Raw genomic sequence first — 23,752 nt, forward strand, 5'->3', positions numbered from 1 at the left:
CCTCCATATTGTTTTCTATAGTGGCTGCAGCAATTTACATTCCCACCAACAGTGTAGGAGGGTTCTTAACAGGCAACTTTTTTTTTTTTTTTTTTTTTTTGCGGTACGCGGGGCTCTCACTGCCGTGGCCTCTCCCGTTGCGGAGCACAGGCTCTGGACGCGCAGGCTCAGCGGCCATGGCTCACGGGCCCAGCCGCTCCGCGGCATGCGGGATCCTCCCGGACCGGGGCACGAACCCGCGTCCCCCGCATCGGCAGGCGGGCTCCCAACCACTGCGCCACAGGCAACTTTTGATTCAACATTATTTACAAAAATAGGCAGCCGGTCGGCAGGCTATAGTTTTCTGACCCCTTGTTCAAGAGACACTCTCTGAAAAACACAAACCAGTCAAAAAATAGGCAAGATCTGAACAGGCACTATGTAGAAGATAATGTGCAATTAGCTAGTAAGTATACAAACAGTTCAATCTCTCTCGACTCACCAGGGAGTTTGTGATCAACTTCCCTCCCTGACAGCCCAGAAGGCCTTCAGGTACTTCTCCTAACAGGGCAGGAGGAAGCCATGCAAATGACATCAGTGACAAGTGCATCTTGGGGCAGCTCTCCCCACCCAGAACGAGGGGGCCATCCCTGTCTACTCTTTATTTACATTGAGACTGTTCAGGACCCTCCTTGGAGCCTTCAGACACATGTAAAAACTGTATATCCTGCCGTTTAGCAAGTAAGGGAGGCAAGACTGCATCTGGTGAAATCACTGATACGATGCAGAGGAAATTTCCAGACCATCCTTCCTGAAGGTTAAATTCTTTCTTCATGAGACGAGAATTGGACAATGGGATGACAGAGCAGAGGCAAAGAGATTTCCAAAGTCCTTTCTGCTTGGTCAGCTCTAATATGCTTCCTCTGAACATTGCTGATCTCAAACATTTTAATGACTCAAGCTTAAAGAGAGTTTACCATTAGAAAAGCATCCTACTGCTCTGAAGTAAGATCAGCAGGGAAACTAATAGCTGCAGAGTTTGCAAAACACTCCATCCTCCCTGCGTTCAGTTGGCAACCTGGGAAAACACTGAGAACAGATGGTTTGCCATCAGGGTTTAACAAGCAGACCTGGGAGGAACTGAACTTCTGCCTGTGACCAACTGAAAGAAGAAGCCCATGAACGCCCCCTAAGCAGCGGGGAGGCCCTGATCATATTGGTGCTAAAGTCAGGGAAGGACCGCAAGAAACGGCAGGGTGAAATGCAGCCCTATCTCTCAGTTAAGACAATGCCAGTCCTGCTCTGACCTGTCCAGGATGCTTTGAAGACATCCTTATCTCAGATGTCAAACAGCTCTTAGCTGGGTGACGTGGCAGATGCTGTGGGCCATACCCGACTCGGGCACACGAGATTTAAACATAGGTCACCATAGTCCCCCAAGGAACCCCAAACCATATTCCATTTCAAAAGTCACCACTATAGGATGATCCGTTCACCTTCACCCCATCCCCTTGCTGCAGACCAAGTGAGAGAACAAACTGCCTACAAAGCATAAATCTGCTGACACCGCAGCAGAGGCCTTGGAGAGACTTGTGACAGGCCCAGGACTCCAGTTCTCTGTGTCAGGCCATAATTAGCTACTTTAGTCAAAATGTCCCCAATACAGAACATCTTCTATATGATACGAACTCAGTTCTCTGAGAAAGGGCAATGGAAGGATACCTTTTAGCCCTGACAACTATTTTCAGGAACTGTTTTCTTAAAGCCTGTATGACCCAGGACAACCTCAGCTCTCATCAAAACATAGGAATAAATGGTGGCAAAGTAATAGTACTAACTGGGGTTATACAGGCTCTTGTCCATTCCTGACCTGCTGCAAATGGGTGTCCCACAAATAGTGCTGGCGTTCCCCAGAGGCTCACTAATGCTTCCAAATAAGACCTCTCTCACTACTGGGGCAACTGCTGTGTCTTCTGGGAACTAACCCCACTCTGCTGTGGGCGCACCCCTCACACACATTCTCCTGGGACCACTGGGCATCAGTGGTCCCCTGATGAATCTTCCAGGGGGTACCCATCCAACCCAGACCCTGACCAGGAGCCAGCAGTGCTGGTTCCTCTCAGGTGTGGATGATTAGCCTGTCCCCTGACTCTGTGTTTCACTTTGCTACTTGTACTGAAGTATCTCCACTTGTACTCCCATGTCTCACTGAGCCTTAATAAAATCAATTCTTTTAAAAAAATTTATTGAAGTATAGTTGATTTACAATGTTGTGTTAATTTCTGCTATATAGCAAAGTGATTCAGTTATACATATATATACATATATATTCTTTTTTATATTCTTTTCCATTATGGTTTATCACAGGATATTGAATATAGCTCCCTGTGCTATACAGTAGGGCCTTGTTGTTTATCCATCCTACAGATAATAGTTTGCGTCTGCTAATCCCAAACTCCCAATCCTTCCCTCCCCCATTCTCCCCTCCCCCTTGGCAACCACCAGTCTGTCCTCTATGTCTGTGAGTCTGTTTCAGTCTGTCCTCTATGTCTGTGAGTCTGTTTCATAGATAAGTTCACTTGTATTGTATTTTAGATTCCACATATAAGTGATATCATATGATATTTGTCTTTCTCTTTCTGACTTCACTTATTATGATAATCTCTAGGCCTATCCATATTGCTGCAAATGGCATTATTTCATTCTTTTTATGGCTGAGTAATATTCCACTGTATATATGTACCACATCTTCTTTATCTATTCATCTGTCGATGGACATTTAGGTTGTTTCCATGTCTTGGCTATTGTAAATAGTGCTGCTATGAACATAGGGGTGCATGTATCTTTTTGAATTATAGTTTTGTCTGGGTATATGCCCAGGAGTGGGATTGCTGGATCATATGGCAACTCTCCTTTTAGTCTTTTAAGGAACCTCCAAACTGTTCTCCATAGTGGCTGTACCAACTTACATTCCCATCAACAGTATAAGAGGGTTCCCTTTTATGCACACCCTCTCCAGCATTTATTATTTGTAGATGTTTTGATGATGGCCATTCTGATGGGTGTGAGGTGATACCTCATTGCAGTTTTGGTTTGCATTCTCTAATAATTAGTGATGTTGAGCATCTTTCCTGTGCCTCTTGGCCATCTGTAAGTCTTCTTTGTCTAAAGTCTAATGTCTATCTAGGTCTTCTGCCCATTTTCCAATTGGGTTGTTTGTTTTTTTGTTGTTGAGTTATATGAGCTGTTTGTATATTTTGGAGATTAAGCCCTGGTCAGTCACATCATTTGCAAATATAAACTCAACTCTTATAGCTTCTATCTGGAGCCTTTTTCTCAGTAAGGGTCAGATACTGCTGACACCATAGGGTCAAGACATCACACACAATAAGGACACAATTGAAAGTTTCTGAAAAGTATAGTAATAAGTTCAGATCTGAGTTTTAGAAAAGTAGTTCTACTACCAGGATGGACGGTCCATGGTAGAGCCAAGAGACTAAAGCCAGGAGGCCCAATTAGGAAATTAAGTTGATAGACTAGGCCATGGTTTTCAATTAATATGTATTGAATGAATGAATGATGGAGGCAGGGGTGAGGGTGCAGGGAGCCAGCCCTCTCCCTGCTCCAAGCAAAGCAGCTTTCTGTTGTTTTGAAACTAGACTTCCATATAGACTTTGTTTGAGGAAAGTGTTCTGTGATTTTAAAAAGGAAGTATGAAAACCAGGCTTTGGGCAGAAAGTGATGAGAGCCTGAATTAAGGCAGCATGCATGAGAGAAGAGAGAAGAGAAGTAAAGGGAAGTTCAGGAGCGAATTCCAAGGGCACAGAAAGAACAGCAGGATGTGAATACAATTTTTGTTTGTTTGTTTGTTTAATTTATTTATTTATTTATTTTTGGCTGTGTTGAGTCTTCGTTGCTGCGTGCAGGCTTTCTCTAGTTGCAGCGAGCGGGGGCTACTCTTCGTTGCGGTGCGCGGGCTTCTCGTTGCAGTGGCTTCTCTTGTTGCAGAGCACAGGCCCTAGGCGTGCGGGCTTCAGTAGTTGCAGCACACAGGCTCAGTAGTTGTGGCTCGCAGACTCTAGAGAGCAGACTCAGTAGTTGTGGTGCACAGGCTTAGTTGCTCCGTGGCACATGGGATTTTCCCGGACCAGGGATCGAAGCCGCACCCCCTACATTGGCAGGTGGATTCTTAACCAGTGTGCCACCAGGGAAGCCCATGATCTTTGTTTTTGTTTTGTTTTGCTTCGCTTTCAAGAACAGAATAACTCCAACAAAAGAATGCTTAGCAAGGTCTACCAAATCTGTCTCAAAAATATTTGATAGGGACTTCCCTGGTGGTCCAGTGGTTAAGACTTCACCTTCCGATGCAGGAGGTGCGGTTTCGATCCCTGGTCAGGGAGCTAAGATCCCACAGGTCTCGCGGTGAAAAAAACATAAAACAGAAACAATATTGTAACAGATTCAATAAAGACTTTAAAAATGGTCCACATCAAAAAAAATCTTTAAAAATGAATAAAAGACAAAATTTTTAAAAATTGATAACAAGTTTTTAATTAATATTTTAATGAAAATTGATACTTTAACATTATTTTAAAGATCACATTCCCAGGTACATTCAATGTTTCCCTGTAAATGTGTGGTTTGATTTGCTTAGTCATCTCCTCATACACTCATTATTAGGTAGTAGCTCCTAAATGAATGATTAACCTCTATGTGAAATATACATTTCTAATCAGTCTCAATTAATAAAGTTTAAGAGATGTACCCTTGGCCCACCCAGAATTTGTCTTCTAAGCCATTAGATAAAGTTAATCCCAATCAGACCCTCCTTTGGGACATTTAATTCATGAGAGACCCATATTGTCCCATGTACCAGTGGTAAAGGATGAGGGATCCCCCAGTTTCAGGAGCTCACTTCACCTTGGCTCACCCCTCCCAGAGCCCTGAAGGATGGACACTACAGCAAAAACCTCCCCCAACTCACCCAAGAAATGGGGAGGTGTTGAGCAGTGGTTCTCAGAATTGGAGTTCTCCAAATTTTGGAATGCAGTTATGGGGACCTTCAACATAGGATTGCCCATGTTATTTTTCCAAGAAAGAATATTAAGAAAACAAGTACACTGACTACAATCATTTCCAAAAAAACACCTCAACACCCCAAACTGAGAAGAGTCATCTCAAGAATAAAGGGTGGTTCTTTATATTGAATATACTTTGCTTTGTGAAAAACTTTCTGCACTGGAACTTCAATGTTGTATTTTAGCTTAGACCACTGAGACATTTGATGGTGACCAGCACATCGCAAGGGTCGGGTTTGAGAGACAGCAGTGAAAGAGCAAGTTCCCAGAACCTGGAGAAGAGTTCCTGCCTCTTCCTTTGTTCCCAATACCCTAGAGTCCCAGGCAACTGCAAGGGAAACCACTCCCACCGGAGGAAAATGGGAGCTATGTTGCTGCCTTCCAAGCTGGGGTCTGGAATTTGTTTTTCTATTCATGAAACAGATATAAATGGAGGCTTGTTACAGCTGGAATATCAGGAATAGTCAGTAAAGTTACAGGTAAAGTTATATATTAAATAAGCTTCTCTAGACTGACCTGGGAAGTTACCCATTTATACCATTGTTTCTATCTGGAAGTATGTTGTGGTGTCCAAACAAATGACATGGAAATGAACTTGGAGCACACTCTTATCAGAAGCTGGAGGCAACCTGTGTTCTTGTTGGCCTCCTGGTCCCTTCAGACTCAACATGCAGTGTTATTCTTGTCCCTGATCCCCTGATGCAAGTAGGAACTGCTGTTTAATTGTCACCTCTTCATTAATGAGCTTGGAGTACTTTCTGAAAATGTGTGCTCTTGCCACCTCTCAGACAGCTGCCTGGGTGGTGGAAAGGGCCCAGGCTGGGAGTTAGAAGCCCTGGGTTCTAGTCCTGAAGCTGCCTCACATTAGCTGTAAGCCTCTGGGCACAGGTGAGTGACTGCTCTATACCTTTGAAGTCTTTCCATTGTCATCTTTCTCTGCTTTATGATTTTATGGCAAGTAGATCACAGATGGTGACAGAATCTTTCCATGGCTCCCTTTTCTGGTCAAAATGCAGTAAAAATAGTCCAACTGCTCTATTAGGATGTCTTTATTTTTATGACTTTTCCACCAAATGCATTGCTTTCTTTAGTTGGCTTGGGTTTGGGGGACATAGGCTAGGCTGTCACGTCCACAAATGCTCTTGACGACAGGCAACAGAGGATGTTGGAGCCAGAAGCCTTGGAAGTTCTCTAACTTACAGTTCCTGCTGGGATTTTGATTCAATTAACCTGTTTCCCCTTGATAAATTACTGAGGCTTCTCTTTCCCCTGAATCTCATCTTGTGCCTTTGTAGCAAAACAGGCCAAAGAATGTGCTCTAGAAACTGGTCACTGACCTGTTTTGAAGGTGAAAGATTGCTGGATGTCACCCTGAAAAAGGGACTCTCCTATTAGATGTTTCTGTTATTCCAAACCCACTGTGAGCTGTGCATTTGACTTGGCAAAGAAAGTCATCACTTGGGAAACTATTTCTGGCCCAGCACAGCTGTTCACGACTTAGATTCAGCAAATGCCATCATTTTTGCAGACTCAGTCCCCATACCCCCAGAGAATTACTATGACCCAAGTGTGTGACTTATTAATGAGTGAACAAAGTGAGTCTAGGGTCTCAACAGATGTCACCCACTGGACATTTGATTATATGCTCAGGTTTCTTAGCTGGCCTAATGCAGTCTCTTAAATGCAAAAGCCCAAAGACAGTCTAAAACCCTATAAGTTCCAGCTCTGATTTTTCACTAGTGAAATCAAGGGATCAGATGATAATAGTGATAGTAATAACAATAACAATAGTAGCAACTCTCATTTATTTGGTCCTAATTATATGGCAGGTAATATGCTAGGTGTACTTTATAAAACTATTATGCCCATTTACAGATGAGGGACAAGAGATCCTGCAATTTGCCAAAGAACTCGATAGCTAAGAAATGACAGGCCTGGAATTTAAACCCCGGTCCACCCGGGGGAAAGGTTCATCTTATTCCCCTATGGTGCATGGATTAAAATACTGATGTAGAGACATGGAGGCAGATATCTGTAACTCCTGGCTCCGTCCAGTTTGCAGATCCTTGTTAAGGTTCTTTAACAGCTTGTCCTTAATTCTGCTCAAACAGCAGCCACCTCCCTGGCCCATTCCCAGCTGCATAATGACAGAACTTCCTCTGTAGCCTTTCTTGTGTCTCTGGGAATATGAGAGTCATGGCACAGGAAGTTGTGGCCCCAGAACTCAGACCACCACTTGCAGTTCTTTTGTTCCTCTTTGCTGGCCTTCTGATCACCCACGTGGTGCGTAGTCTGTAACTTTCCACAACCTGCCAAAGCTCCTGGTGGTGTGAAACCACATGGGACCTCTAAGAAACCTTGAGCTGTCTACCTTCCTTCTCCAGCTGCTTCCAGGGCCCTTGATGTCTCTGCTTACCCCTGAGCATCTCTCTGGCTGGAGGGGAAAGGACTCTGCCTTCTGTGTCCTGTTCTTTTGTGTTTCATTTGGCGTGTGTATAGCAGGGGTGGGTAGATGCAGACCAGTAGCAGTCTTACCTGGACCCACCCTGGGATTACAGTTCTTTCTGTTTCTCCACGTGGTCCTCCCATTCAGGGCATGGAAGCATCCAGGACTGGATCAGAATCGTTCACAGAGCGGGTGCTGTGCTCAGTGGGCTCGGCCAGACCTCCTTCCTCTGCTGAAGGAAAGTGTTTATCCCAGACCCATACTTCCCTGCCATTTGGTGTGCATATCTGTGTATGGCTCCTGGGCCTGTGGACATCCAGAAATGTGGCTAGAAGGGATTCGGTGGTATCTTCTAACAAACACTGGGAGTCCAGGTGTCAGAAGAGGAAGTCAGGGGAGGTGTGCGTTCGGGTGGGATAAGATGCTGAGCTATCTATCTACAGTGATTGTATCCCTGTTTTTCCTCTTTCCCTTCCTTCCCATTCAAGCAGATAGCTGCTGACTCTGTGCTCCTGCCTCACAGGAGGTTTGTGTCAGGGCACAAGGCAGACTTTCCTTCCAAGCTTTGGAAACAAAAGCCTAAGCCCTTAGCAGAAGACGATTCAATTGAAAAAGAAAAGGGGTGGGGGGACAGATTGTACTGAAGAAACAGGGAAAGAAATAAGTGATTTCCCCAGATTAGAAAGATATTCTATTTGACTAGGAGGAAATGAAGAGGGAAGTAATAGGGAGAAGGATTTGTAAGCCCTGCTTCCTGGGAGAGTGCCGTCAGCAGGGTACAGAGGCAACCTGGCAGAGAGCCTTGGGGATAGAGTGAAAGGCGGGGAGGGAGTTGCACACAGCCAGCAGCACAGAGAGAGGCTGGGCCTGAGGACCCGTGCAGGCTGGGCAAGGGCAAGGCTGTCTCAGAGATAAATTGTGTAGATGGGGACAAGGTGGGCCCCACCCCAGGGGCTTTCGCACTGCATAAGCTCCAGAAACACTGGCATAAATAGTTGTAGAGAGGGGACCCCTGGAAGGACTGAGGTTGTGCATTTTCTGTTTTTTTGTGGTTTTTTTTCTGCTAGCCAGGAGAAATAAGAGCTTGGCATTAGAAATTAAGTCGTTAATTAAGAAAATGAAGAAAGTTATTCTTAAACCTTAAGTTGGCGAACTGGGATTGGAGTCCTCTTACCCATGTTCGCACCTCTTGTATTGACCCAGGAGAGAAAAGGCTGTGCTCATGGTCTGGCCTGGTATTTGGCAAGACTCAGACCTTCTGTCCTTGACCTGATAATAGTAGCCTTGACCATGACTGCTTCATATTGTGCTTTCTTTTCTATTTCACTAATCATTCAGTGAAACAGTTTTAAATGGAAAGCACTCAGTAAATAGCACTGCATTTTTCCAGGACCTCAAACTTCAGAGGGGTGTCACAACTGTGAGGCCAAGAAAATAAGAGTCCTTAAAGAAAAGTATTTAAACATTGCAGAGTGCTGTATTTCCTGCCTTATAATTGTGATAACTGGTATGACTTTGTTTTTAAACAACACCTAATCTTTAAAATGGCTCTGCTGAGAAGCCTAGTGGGTTTTTTTCCCAGAATATGTCCACTGTGTATATGAAATTGACTAAACATTTAGAAAAAAGAGTACAAATCAGACCCAGGAGAGTCTATTGCTCTGTGTAAGTAGAAGGGAGGGAGATGTTACTGATACTGAAAATACACTAAAATTCTGATTAAAATAGCAGATTCAACCCCATGCAAGCCTCTTAGGAACACTAGCACTGTTGAAAATAAACTGGAAAAGCGTGATTACCAACTGGCATCAGCATCTAATTGTTTAATGAACATTACAGGCCTGGATCCTATTACTAATGTTTCTCTCCTTTGAGAAATGTCCACTGATGAAGGAAAGTTCTTTTTTGGTTGCAAAGTGACCTTCAGAAGTTGGACGCTCTGAGAGATGACAAACAGGCAACATCTTTTTCTTCTTTATCCCAAGTCAAGTTCTGGCAGTTTTTGACAGGTCATAAACACACATGAAATGCTAAACTTAGTGGGTTGTTAGATGCTTTGCTTAAAGTTGAAAAACATTTTTAAAATAAATTTTCCTTATGTCTCCTTTTTTCCACATTCTCAACTCTGACATTCAAGCATACTTCACAAACCGACATGTAATAACATTTGAAAACCAAATTCACAAAAACCCTCATGAATCCAGACTCCACTTTTTTTTTTAAACATCTTTATTGGAGTATAATTGCTTTACAATAGTGTGTTACTTTCTGCTTTATAACAAAGTGAATCAGCTATACATATACATATATCCCCATATCCCCTCCCTCTTGCACCTTTCTCCCACCCTCCCTATCCCACCCCTCTAGGTGGTCACAAAGCACAGAGCTGATCTCCCTGTGCTATGCGGCTACTTCCCACTAGCTACCTATTTTACATTTGATAGTGTATATATGTCAATGCTACTCTCTCACTTCATCCCAGCTTTCCCTTCGCCCTCCCCATGTCCTCGAGTCCATTCTCTACGTCTGCGTCTTTATTCCTGTCCTGCCCTTAGGTTCATCAGAACCTTTTTTTTTTTTTTAGATTCCATATACTTATCTTAGCATATGGTATTTCTTTTTCTGACTTACTTCACTCTGTATGACACTCTACGTCTATCCACCTCACTACAAATAACTCAATTTCATTTCTTTTTATGGCTGAGTAATATTCCATTGTATATATGTGCCACATCTTCTTTATTCATTCATCTGTCGATGGACACTTAGGTTGCTTCCATGTCCTGGCTATTGTAAATAGAGCTGCAATGAACATTGTGGTACATGACTCTTTTTGAATTATGGTTTTCTCAGGGTGTATGCCCAGTAGTGGGATTGGTGGGTCGTATGGTAGTTCTATTTGTAGTTTTTTAAGGAACCTCCATACTGTTCTCCATAGTGGCTGTATCAATTTACATTCCCACCAACAGTGCAAGAGGGTTCCCTTTTCTCCACACCCTCTTCAGAATTTATTGTTGGTAGATTTTTTGATGATGGACATTCTGACTGTTGTGTGGTGATATCTCATTGTAGTTTTGATTTGCATATCTCTAATTATTAGTGATGTTGAGCATCCTTTCATGTGTTTGTTGGCAATCTGTATATTGTCTTTGGGGAAATGTCTATTTAGGTCTTCTGCCCATTTTTGGATTGGGTTGTTTGTTTTTTTGATATTGAGCTGCATGAGCTGCTTGTAAATTTTGGAGATTAATCCTTTGTCAGTTGCTTCATTTGCAAATATTTTCTCCCATTCTGAGGGTTGTCATTTGGTCTTGTTTATGGTTTCCTTTGCTATGCAAAAGCTTTTAAGTTTCATTAGGTTCCATTTGTTTATTTTTGTTTTTATTTCCATTTCTCTAGGAGGTGGGTCAAAAAGGATCTTGCTGTGATTTATGTCATAGAGTGTGCCTATGTTTTCCTCTAAGAGTTTGATAGTGTCTGCCCTTACATTAGGTCTTTAATCCATTTTGAGTTTATTTTTGTGTATGGTGTTAGGAAGTGTTCTAATTTCATTCTTTTACATGTTGCTGTCCAGTTTTCCCAGCACCACTTATTGAAGAGGCTGTCTTTTCTCCATTATATATTCTTGCCTCCTATATCAAACATAAGGTGACCATATGTGCGTGGGTTTATCTCTGGGCTTTCTATCCTGTTCCATTGATCTATATTTCTGTTTTTGTGCCAGTACCATACTGTCTTTTTTTTTTTAATTTATTTATTTATTTTGGCTGCGTTGGGTCTTCGTTTCTGTGTGATGGCTTTATCTACTTGCGGTGAGTGGGGGCAACTCTTCATCGCAGTGCACAGGCCTCTCACTTTCGTGGCCTCTCTTGTTGCGGAGCACAGGCTCCAGACGCGCAGGCTCAGTAGTTGTGGCTCACAGGCCTAGTTGCCCCGCAGCCTGTGGGATCTTCCCAAACCAGGGCTCAAACCCATGTCCCCTGCATTGGCAGGCAGATTCTCAACCACTGTGCCACCAGGGAAGCCCCACCATACTGTCTTGATTACTGTAGCTATGTAGTATAGTCTTAAGTCTGGGAGCCAGATTCCTCCAGATCCGTTTTTCTTTCTCAAGATTGCTTTGGCTATTCGGGGTCTTTTGTGTTTCCATACAAATTGTGACATTTTTTGTTCTAGTTCTGTGAAAAATGCCATTGGTAGCTTGATAGGGATTGCACTGAATCTGTAGATTGCTTTGGGTAGTACAGTCATTTTCACAATGTTGATTCTTCCAATCCAAGAACATGATATATCTCTTTTACTGTTTGTATCATCTTTAATTTCTTTCATCAGTGTCTTATAGTTTTCTGCACATAGGTCTTTTATCTCCTTAGGTAGGTTTATTCCTAGATATTTTATTCGTTTTGTTGCAATGGTAAATGGGAGTGTTTTCTTAATTTCTCTTTCAGATTTTTCATCATTAGTGTATAGGAATGTAAGAGATTTCTGTGCATTAACTTTGTATCCTGCTACTTTACCAAATTCATTGATTAGCTCTAGTAGTTTCCTGGTAGCGTCTTTAGGATTCTCTATGTATAGGATCATGTCATCTGCAAACAGTGACAGCTTTACTTCTTCTTTTCTTATTTGGATTCTTTTATTTCTTTTTCGTCCCTGATTGCTGTGGCTATAACTTCCAAAACTATGTTCAATAATAGTGGTGAGAGTGGGCAACCTTGTCTTGTTCCTGATCTTAGATGAAATGGTTTCCGTTTTTCACCATTGAGAATGATGCTGGCTGTGGGTTTGTCATATACAGTCTTTATTATGTTGAGGTAAGTTCCCTCTATGCCTACTTTCTGCAGGGTTTTTATCATAAATGAGTGTTGAATTTTGTCAAAAGCTTTTTCTGCAACAATTGAGATGATCATATGGTTTTTCTCCTTCAGTTTGTTTATATGGTTTATCACATTGATTGATTTGCATATATTGAGAAATCCTTGCATTCCTGGGATGAACCTCACTTGATCATGTTGTATGATCCTTTCAATGTGCTGTTGGATTTTGTTGGCTAGTATTTTGTTGAGGATTTTTGCATCTATGTTCATCAGTGATATTGATCTGTAGTTTTCTTTCTTTGTGACATCTTTGGTTTGGTATCAGGGTGACGGTGACCTCATAGAATGAGTTTGGGAATGTTCCTCCCTCTACTATATTTTGGAAGAGTTTGAAAGGATAAGTGTTAGCTCTTCTCTAAATGTTTGATAGAATTTTCCTGTGAAACCATCTAATCCTGGGCTTTTGTTTGTTGGAAGATTTTTAATCACAGTTTCAATTTCAGTGCTTGTGATTGGTCTGTTTATATTTTCTATTTCTTCCTGGTTCAGTCTTGGAAGACTGTGATTTTCTAAGAATTTGTCCATTTCTTCCAGGTTGTCCATTTTATTGGCATATAGTTGCTTGTAGTAATCTCTCATGATTCTTTGTATTTCTACAGTGTCAGTTGTTACTTCTCCTTTTTCATTTCTAATTCTATTGATTTGAGTCTTCTCCCCTTTTTTCTTGATGCATCTAGCTAATGGTTTATTATTTTATTTATCTTCCCAAAGAACCAGCTTTTAGTTTTATTGATATTTGCTACTGTTTCCTTCATTTGTTTTTCATTTATTTCTGATCTGATCTTTATGATTTCTTTCCCTCTGCTAACTTGGGTTTTTTTTTCTTCTTCTTTCTCTAATTGCTTTAGGTGTAAGGTTAGGATGTTTATTTGAGATGTTTCTTGTTTCTGAGGTAGGTTTATATAGCTATAAACTTTCCTCTTATAACTTCTTTTGCTGCATTCCTTAGGTTTTGGGTCGTCGTGTTTTCATTGTCATATTTTTCTAGGTATTTTTTTATTTCTTCAGTGATCACTTGATTATTTAGTAGTGTATTGTTTCACCTCCATGTGTTTATATATTTTTAACAGATTTTTTTCCTGTAATTGATATCTACTTTCATAGCATTGTGGTCAGAAAAGATACTTGATATGATTTCAATTTCCTTAAATTTACTAAGACTTGATTTGTGAACCCAAGATATGATCTATCCTGGAAAATGTACCATGAGCACTTGAGAAGAAAGTGTATTCTCTTGTTTTTGGATGGAATGTCCTATAAAGATCAATTAAGTCCATCTTGTTTAATGTGTCATTTAAAGCTTGTGTTTCCTTAGTTATTTTCATTTGGGATGTTCTGTCCATTGGTGAAAGTGGGGTGTTAAAGTCTCCTACTATGATTGTGTTACTGTTGATTTCCCCTTTTATGCCTGTTAGCATTTGCCTCATGTATTGAGGTGCTCGTATATTAGGTGCATAAATATTTACAATTATTATATCTTCTTCTTGGATTGATCCCTTGGTCATTATGTAGTGTCCTTCTTTGTCTCTTGTAATAGTCTTTATTTTAAAGTCTATTTTGTCTGATATAAGAACTGCTACTCCAGCTCTCTTTTGATTTCCATGTATGTCTTTTGGTTGAAGCATTTAATCCATTTACATTTAATGTAGTTATTGATATGTATGTTCTTATTACCATTTTCTTAATTGTTTTGGGTTTGTTATTGTAGGTCTTTTCCTTCTCTTGTGTTTCCTGCCTAGAGAAGTTCCCTTAGCCTTTGTTATAAAGCTGGTTTGGTGGTGCTGAATTCTCTTAGCTTTTGCTTGTCTGTAAGAGTTTTCATTTCTCTGTTGAATCTGAATGAGATCCTTGCTGGGTAGCGTAATCTTGGTTGTAGGGTTTTCCCTTTCATCACTTTAAGTATGTCCTGCCACTCCCTTCTGGCTTGCAGAGTTTCTGCTGAAAGATCAGCTGTTAACCTTATGGAGACTCCCTTGTATATTATTTGTTGTTTTTCCCTTGCTGCTTTTAATATTTTTTCTTTGTATTTAATTTTTGATAGTTTGATTAATATGTGTCTTGGCATGTTTCTCCTTGGGTTTATCTTACATGGGACTCTCTGCACTTCCTGGACTTGATTGACTATTTCCTTTCCCATATTAGTGAAGTTTTCAACTATAATCTCTCCAAATATTTTCTCAGTCCCTTTCTCTCTTCTTCTGGGACCCCTATAATTCGAATGTTGGTGCATTTAATGTTGTCCCAGAGGTCTCTGAGACTGTCCTCTGTTCTTCTTCATTCTTTTTTTCTTTATTCTTCTCTGTGATAGTTATTTCCAGTATTTTATCTTCCAGGTCACTTATCCGTTCTTCTGCCTCAGTTATTTTCCTATTGATTCTTTCTAAAGAATTTTTAATTTCACTTATTGTGTTGTTCATCATCGTTTGTTTGCTCTTTAGTTCTTGTAGGTCCTTGTTAAACATTTCTTGTATTTTCTCCATTCTATTTCCAAGATTTTGGATCATCTTTACTATCATTACTCTGAATTCCTTTTCAGGTAGACTGCCTATTTCTTCTTCATTTGTTTTATCTGGTAGGTTTTTACCTTGCTCCTTCATCTGCTGTGTGTTTCTCTGTCTTCTCATTTTGCTTAACTTACTATGTTTAGGGTCTCCTTTTCACAGCCTGCACGTTCATATTTCCTGTTGTTTTTGGTGTCTGCCCCCAGTGGCTAAGGCAGGTTCAGTGGGTTGTGTTGGCTCCCTGGTGGAGGGGACTGGTGCCTGTGTTCTGGTGGATGAGGCTGGGTCTTATCTTTCTGGTGGACAGGACCACGTCTGGTTGTGTGTCTGTGACCTTATTATGATTTTAGGCAGCCTCTCTGCTAATGGGTAGGGTTGTATTCCTGTCTTGCTAGTTGTTTGGCCTAGGGTGTCCAGCACTGCAGCTTGCTGGTTGTTGAGTGGAGCTGGGTGTTAGTGTTGAGATGGAGACCTCTGGGAGAGCTTTCACCATTTGATATTACATGGAGCCGGGAGGTCTCTGGTGGACCAATGTCCTGAACTCATCTCTCCCACCTTAAAGGCACATGTCTGAAACTGGTCCAGTGCACAAGATCCTGTCAGCCACATGGCTGAATCACTGCAGGAACAATCTGGAAATGAAGCATGCTAATATCCTAAGCCCATTTAGAAACTATTTGGAGAAGGTGGAGTCCATCCAATCTTGTTTTCCTTTCTCCTTCTGTCTTATGGTGCTCCGGTGAGTTTTCCAGACTCCACTCTCAGAGAATTTGCAAGGAATTAGGGCAAGGCGACTATTGGGAAATTTCTTAGCATTCTTAGGGACACACAGATGGATACTGCCATAGATAACAATCTAAGAATGACATTTACATAATTAAGAGAAATATATGTTAGATATCCCCAAGCAATTAGTTTCTGTGAAGTTGTCCTTGATTTGGTCTTTTTGTTAGGACACTGACATTCATTAGACTCTTCCAGAGAGGGTCTCAGCCACTGGTTTCTGCAACATCACTCTTCCTTGGGTTTCCAACTGGCTCTCAGGACACATCTTCTCAAACTCTTTTATAGACTCTTCTTCCTCATTCACCTTCTTAATTGCGGAGTTACGCAGGATTCCACCCATGGATCTCTTCTTTTCTTCTTCTCCACATACTTGCTGGGTAAAGTCAATCCCAAAGCCTTCACTTAATTCTTCAGAGATAACACTCCCATTTATGCCTCCAGCCCTGACCTCTTCCTTGAGGTCCCTGACATGTCTCCTATCTCAGAGGGTGACCTCACAGTCTACTGCAAGCCCAAGCTGCAAGCCTGTACATCGTCCTTAATTCCTCTCTCCCTCACCTTTCACCATCCTAAACACACTTTAACTATCCACTCCATTTCTTCCCACTGTCACCAACTCATTCCTGCCAACATCATTCCATGCCTGGATTTCTATAACAATCTCCTAACTGGTACATCTCCTTCCATTATGTTCCCCCCAACTGAAACCACAGGGATCTTTCTAGAGCACAAATCTGAATGTGTCACTCTTCTGCTAAAATCCCTTGTTCAGGCCCCTCACAGCTCTAGGATAAAGTCCAAACTTCGTACAGGTTGACAAGGGCCTTCATGGTGGAGACCACATTTCCCTCTCAGTAAAATCTCCCCTATCATTGCACAACAGACTGAATGCACTGTGTTGGCCTTTTCTGTTCCCTCTGCTTAGAATACCCTTTCACCTCATGCCTACTCTCTCCTGGGTCGATTTAGCTTTTTTTGGCTAAGACATCACCTCTGCTGGGAAGCTTTCTCTGCCTTCGCAAGACTGCTTAAGGCACCTCTCCTAGGCCCTCCTATGTACTCCTTGGTAATTCACATGTCACAGCACTTAACACACTGAATTGCAATAGCAGGTCTTCTCCTCTGAACTGTAAATGTCTTCAAGGAGAGATGTGTCTTGTTCATTACATCCCCAATGACCACTACATTCTAGATGCTCAATAAATATTTGAAGGTTGAATGAATGCAGTTGCCTTAAAGATCTGTTTCTCAGGTTCCTGACTCTAAAGTCTGAGCAGGGAGAATCTAATTAGCTTAGCTCAGTTCAGTTTCTATCCCTGGTCCAATGAGCTGAGTTAGGGGTGTGAGGGTAGGAACAGAATCTCTTAGAAAGGAGTGTTGGGTTGAAAGCAATGGGTGGCATGCATACTAGAATTATACAAAGTCCTTCACTGAAACAATAAAACTACATTTTATTTTAAAGATCATACATTGTATATTTTTCAGTAATTCATACAGCCTCCTCCCATTAGTTCATTATAAAGAAGTGAAACTGTATTTTCATTATAACACATAAAATAAAAGTTAGTCACTTCTTACTCAATATTAGTCACTCATCCATCCATCCATTCACAGATATTACTAAATGCCTACTATGGACTAAGGTCTGTGCTAGGCACTGGGTACATAGTGGAAAATAAAACAAAATCCTTGCTCTCATGGAGCTTTAAAAAATAAAGACACAAATGTCTTATTATCAATTATGAAATTTACCATGAAAGAAATGAATAGGGTGATATGAGAAAGAATAATTGAGAGGATGTGATTCATTTATGGTAATCAAGGGAGCCTTCTCAGGAAAAAAAAATTACATTCAAGCTAAGACCTGGCTTCTTTGGGAAGAATGACTGGGGATGCTGAGGTGAGGGAGGTGGGAAGGACAAGAGTGGAACTGGAGATCTCCAGGGAAATATGACAGCCTCAGCAAAAGGCTAGGGTGATGGCAACTATGATGGAAAGAAGTAGATGGATTCAGGGCATTTTTGGAGGTAGGACTGCTTACACTTCTGATAAGTTGGATGAGAGTTTATCAGGGGTGAATCAGAAAGAGATACCAAGAATAACAGTTGGTGTAGAGGTTAATTTAAGCACATGGACTCTGAAGCCACATCATCTGAGTTTAAATCCCTGATTACTTACTTACCATTAGTAAGCTGTGTGACCTTGGGCAAATGATGTAACCTCTCTGTGCCTTAGTTTCCTCATCTATGAAGTGGGTGATAATAATAGTAGCTACTTTACAGATTTGTTAAGAGACAAAGTTATTATATATAAAACATTTTAGGCATTGCCTGGCATGTTAGTAGGTTTTCTTAGGGACTAAGAAAAAGGTAAATGTTCAGGTCTCTGACTTAGGCAATGGAGTAACGCAGGTGATGTTTATTGAGATGGGAAGCACTAGCAGAGGAAGAGGTTTTGGCAGAGTGAAGATCAGAGTTCAGCCTTAGATTCAAGTTTGAGATTGCTGTAGACCTTTTAGATCTCCTTCGATAGGAGTCTGATCTCACAAGAGATGCCTGAAACAGTCTGTGAGATGTCAAATTATAGGCAGTATTTGAAGACTGAGGATGGAAAAGACAAACAAGGGAAAGTGTGTAAAGTGGGTGTGTGAAGTAAGTAAGTAAAATGTAAAAACAGGGAAAGGATTAAGCCATGAGAGTTCTCAAAGCCGAGTAGAAAAGAAGCCAAACATGATTTAGGTGCAGTACTGTTACACGCTTGCATGAGCCGAGCAGAAATAGAAACATCTAGTAAGATGTGAATACATGGAACACGGAAACAAAGGACCTCTGTTGGGCTGCACCCCACAGGCCTGCAAGCCTTGTAGTTGCCCAGCCTCAAGACTGAAAAAGAGCCCAGAGACAGCAAGAGACATCAATGGTTTGACGGACAGGGGATCTTACACGTCTGAAACAAAAGGGTCATGGAGCAACATCCCACCCCAGCAGGGAGGACATGGCAGCAATCTTTGCTACTCCAGGGAGGAGGCTACATTTATAGGGGGAATTGACTTCAGGTTGGCTCAGTTACCAGGGAAACCAGCAGCTGGGGCACATCCCTCTCAGCCCTTCAGGTTAATCACCATCACAAAGGCAGATGTTTCCCTTTGATAAATTAGCAAGTGGAACTGTTCTGGCCTAAGGATTAGAACAATCACTAGCTGGGGCAGAGGGCAAGCATGTTCATGTGAGTAGGTGAAGGTGAAGCAGGGACTGGTCAAGCAGGGGAATTACAAAGGGCAAGAACAACCTCCCTTCCATTTCTATTTTAAAGATGCCGGGTCGTATGGTAATTCTATTTGTAGTTTTTTAAGGAACCTCCATACTGTTCTCCATAGTGGCTGTATCAATTTACATTCCCACCAGCAGTGCAAGAGGGTTCCCTTTTCTCCACACCCTCTCCAGCATTATTGTTTCTAGATTTTTTGATGTTGGCCATTCTGACCGGTGTGAGATGATATCTCATTGTAGTTTTGATCTGCATTTCTCTAATGATTAATGATGTTGAGCATTCTTTCATGTGTTTGTTGGCAATCTGTATATCTTCTTTAGAGAAATGTCTATTTAGGTCTTCTGCCCATTTTTGGATTGGGTTGTTTTTTTTTTGTTATTGAGCTGCATGAGTTGCTTATAAATTTTGGAGATTAATCCTTTGTCAGTTGCTTCATTTGCAACTATTTTCTCCCATTCTGAGGGTTGTCTTTTTGTCTTGTTTATGGTACCCTTTGCTGTGTAAAAGCTTTTAAGTTTCATTAGGTCCCATTTGTGTATTTTTGTTTTTATTTCCATTTCTCTAGGAGGTGGGTCAAAAAGGATCTTGCTGTGACTTATGTTATAGAGTGTTCTGCCTATGTTTTCCTCTAAGAGTTTGATAGTGTCTGGCCTTATGTTTAGGTCTTTAATCCATTTTGAGTTTATTTTAGTGTATGGTGTTAGGGAGTGTTCTAACTTCATACTTTTACATGTACCTGTCCAGTTTTCCCAGCATGACTTATTGAAGAGGCTGTCTTTTCTCCATTATATATTCTTGCCTCCTGTATCAAACATAAGATGACCATATGTGCGTGGGCTTTCTATCCTGTTCTATTGATCTATTTTTCTTTTTTTGTGCCAGTACCATACTGTCTTGATTACTGTAGCTTTGTAGTATAGTCTGAAGTCAACGATCCTGATTCCTGCAGCTCCATTTTTCGTTCTCAAGATTGCTTTGGCTACTCGGGGTCTTTTGTGTTTCCATACAAATTGTGAAATTTTTTGTTCTAGTTCTGTAAAAAATGCCAGTGGTAGTTTGATAGGGATTGCATTGAATCTGTAGATTGCTTTGGGTAGTACAGTCATTTTCACAATGTTGATTCTTCCAATCCAAGAACATGGTATATCTCTCCATCTATTTGTATCATCTTTAATTTCTTTCATCAATGTCTTATAATTTTCTGCATACAGGTCTTTTGTCTCCTTAGGTAGGTTTATTCCTAGATACTTTATTCTTTTTGTTGCTGTGGTAAATGGTAGTGTTTTCTTAATTTCACTCTCAGATTTTTCATCATTAGTGTGTAAGAAAGATGCCTAAAAATCTAATTCTCTGTTTAGTCTTGTTAAATTGATTTTGTGGCTTCTCTATTACTCATTTGAGCCTCTTTGTCCAAAGACTTAGAAGAAAGTATGGAGTGATTTGGAGATTTAGGAGGTTTGGTGGCTAGATCTTCAGTGGTGAGGACAGAACGTGAGGCAAAGTTGAACTTGAACCAGATGATGAAATGTCTTATAGGCTCTCTTAAGAAGCTTAGACTTGATAACAACAAGACACCATTAAAAGGTATTAAGCAAGGGTGAAGCATGATCTTTATTCATTTTATAAAGATCACTCTTGAACAATGTGGAGAATAGTTTGGAAAGGAGCAAAACCAGAGATAGGAGGCTGATGGTGTATCTGCAGCAGTGACCCAGGATAGAAGAGGCCATGGCAGGAGCACCATTCAGATCCAAGTGATGACCATAGTGAGGAACAGATGGGACTTGGTGATTGACTAGATAGACAGGGAAAGAGATAAGATGACACCAAGGTTTCTGGTTTGTTTTCAGACTAGTCGGTGCCTTTAAAACATTATATTTTTCCTAAAACATACTTATGCTTCACACAGTATTCTCAATGCTTTCTATAGCGATAACCCTTTAATTTTCGAATATGTTCTTATCCTGACCCCTGATGAATGCACACAGTCATTAAGTAGCTCGAATGGAAAATAAAGATGCAGATTTACTTCATTTAGGCTCAGTTCTCTGGGCCCCAGGCCTAGATAAAGGAAACAAATTCTATTACCTAAACCACAGAAGATGAAATCCTCTAGACAAAGAAGAAAATACTCCAGTGATTGACTTCGTCTCTGCATCCTCTGGCTTAACTAAGTATAAATGTATTAATATGCTTATTCACAAAAGAATTTAGCTCATCATTTTGAGAAGAATCCCATGTTTCAATAGCAATATTTTTGTAATAAATAAGAAGTCCCTTGACAAACTCTATTAAACCCCATTTGAATCTCTGTTAAAGGGAAGGTTTCCTAATGACCTAGCTCAGCACTGCTGGTTGCATGCTGACTTGATTTGCAGCTACGTTCTTGGTGGGAGCTCAAGGGCCCACAGGAAGGCATTTTTACCTCTAGATATCTTTCCCAGCTCTGTCATGCTTTTTACAATTATCCCCGTCATCATTTGTTTCTTCTCACTCTTCCCAATTCCTCTCCTCCTAGTCTCTCTTGAACCTATTCCTATCCACCCCTCCATGGAAACTGCTGATCAAGGTCATTTTGCTAAATCCAGTGGTCAAGTCACAGTCTCCATCTTACATAACCCATCAGCTCTAGTCACTGCACTTAATCACTCCCTCTTCCTTCTTCATTTGGCTTCAAGGACATCACCTTCTTTTGATTTTCCTCCAGTCTCATTGTTCTCAGGCCTCCTTTCTGCTTCTCTCCATGGTCTCTTCATGTTCAGAGTGTCCCTCGTCTCAGTTCTTAGTCCTCTTCTCTTCTCTATAACTTAAATCCTTGATGATCTCATTCAGTCTCTTGGTTTTAAATAACGTCTTTATACTCATGACTCTTCAGTTGTATCTCCTGAACTCCAAACTTATATCTCCTCAAGTGCTTACTCAACATCTCCACTTGGATGTGTAAAAGAGATCACAAACTCAACATGTCAGAAATGGAACTCCCAATCTCCCCTCAAAAGCTGTTGTCCTCAGAGCCTTTCCCATCTCAGTTGATGGCAACTTGATCCATCCAGTGCTTGTGCCAAAAATCTTTTAAGTCACTTCTCTTTTTCTCACAACCCACATCTAATCAGTCAAAAATTCTTGTTGATGGTACCTGAACATACATCCAGAATCCAAACTCTTCTTACCATTTCCACTGCTACCACCCTAATCCATCAGAGCCACCACCATCTCTTGGCTAGATTACTATAATATGCTCCCAGTTGGTCTTCCTGCCCACACCCTTGTCAATCCTCAGCATCACAGCTCAAGTAGTCCTTTTAAAAAGTCCTTTGTAAAAGTCCTTTGTAAAAATCAGCAACATCACTTCTGTGCTCAAAACCTTGAAATGGCTCAGAGTAAAAGCCAAAGGCTTACAAATGCCCACAGGCTCTTACCTGGTCTGCTCCCACTCCTTAGCTCACCGATCTCATCTCTTTCACTCTCCACCTTGCTCACTATGCTCCAAAGACACTGGTCTCCTTGCTGATTCTCAGACATGCCAGACAAACCTTCCCTTAGGACCATAGCTCCACCTAGGATGTTCTTCATCAGATATCTGGAAGGCCGCCCAACACTTCTTTCAAGTCTTTGCTCATCTTCACAATGAAGCCTATCTTGCCCTATTTAATACTGTCACTTGCCCCCAATCCCAGCACTCCCAGCCCCTTTATCCTGCTTTACTTTCTTTTTCCATAGCACCTCCACTTTCTACTACATTATATACTCTGCTTATTAGGTTCATTATTAATTGTTCCCCCCACCTGCTAAAATGTAGTACCCCAACAGCCGAGATCTGTGTTTTGTCCACTGATGTATCCTCAGTACTAAGAACAGGGCCTGGAACATAGGGGACACTCAGTAAATACTTGTTGAATACATGAATGAATTTTTTTTAGCCATAAGGACCTTCTGTTACAAAACAAATATGTCTGGGTATAGGTGACACATTCAGCTTCAAGCTTCCAATTTGAGCCATTCACATACATTACAAGCTACAACTGGAACTACAAGCGATACATCTTTGACATCTCTCCTTTCCAGCTCACTCCTTCAACATACTCTTTGCACCAATGTTCTGGTCTTCTCCTCGGGATAGGGAATGGATACAGTAAGCATCACCTGCTTAGGGTTTGTCCTCCCTAGAATAATTTGGTCCTCTTCCACTTCATCTCCATGAGGTCCTCACTGTGACCCAATTCCTAAAGCCCTTGTAACTGAAAATATGAGAAGTGGTGGCTCTATTAAAAAAAAAAAGAGTTGGAGATTCCTAAAGTGGGACAATATTGCCAATAAATCTGACTTTAGTTTACTGACATCTAGAGAAAATACAAATGATGACTAGACTTTTGTAGCAAGAGAGAAGGATAAGGGATAGTAAGAAATGCTGGAAGGAACAGACTGCCTCATGGAGCAGCCATTGTGAAACTCACATCTTATTTTTGCTTAACCTGGACCCTGTACTAACCCACCAAAGGTTTTGTAGGGCCCCCTCATGCTGCTGGCAACTAGGATAGCCTGGAGGGAGCTGCTCCAAGAGTTCCTGGCAACACCCACTGAATAAGAGATGCCAGGTAGGAGTATGGCGAGTGATCTATCCTACTAGAGCTTTTCTGAAGATTCCAGCCACTTCCACAATGCTCTCTATACTGATAACACTCTAACAATCATTAGGATCAACTAAAAAGAGGCTGAGCTTTTGTTTCATTAGGTACTGAGTTAATCCTCAAAAACTCTATTTCTTACATAGCACTAAATTGCTTAACCACAGTCAAAAAGAAATCAACATGGAAA

Source organism: Kogia breviceps, chromosome 4 (assembly GCF_026419965.1).
Source record: "Kogia breviceps isolate mKogBre1 chromosome 4, mKogBre1 haplotype 1, whole genome shotgun sequence".
Classification (NCBI taxonomy): domain Eukaryota; kingdom Metazoa; phylum Chordata; class Mammalia; order Artiodactyla; family Physeteridae; genus Kogia; species Kogia breviceps.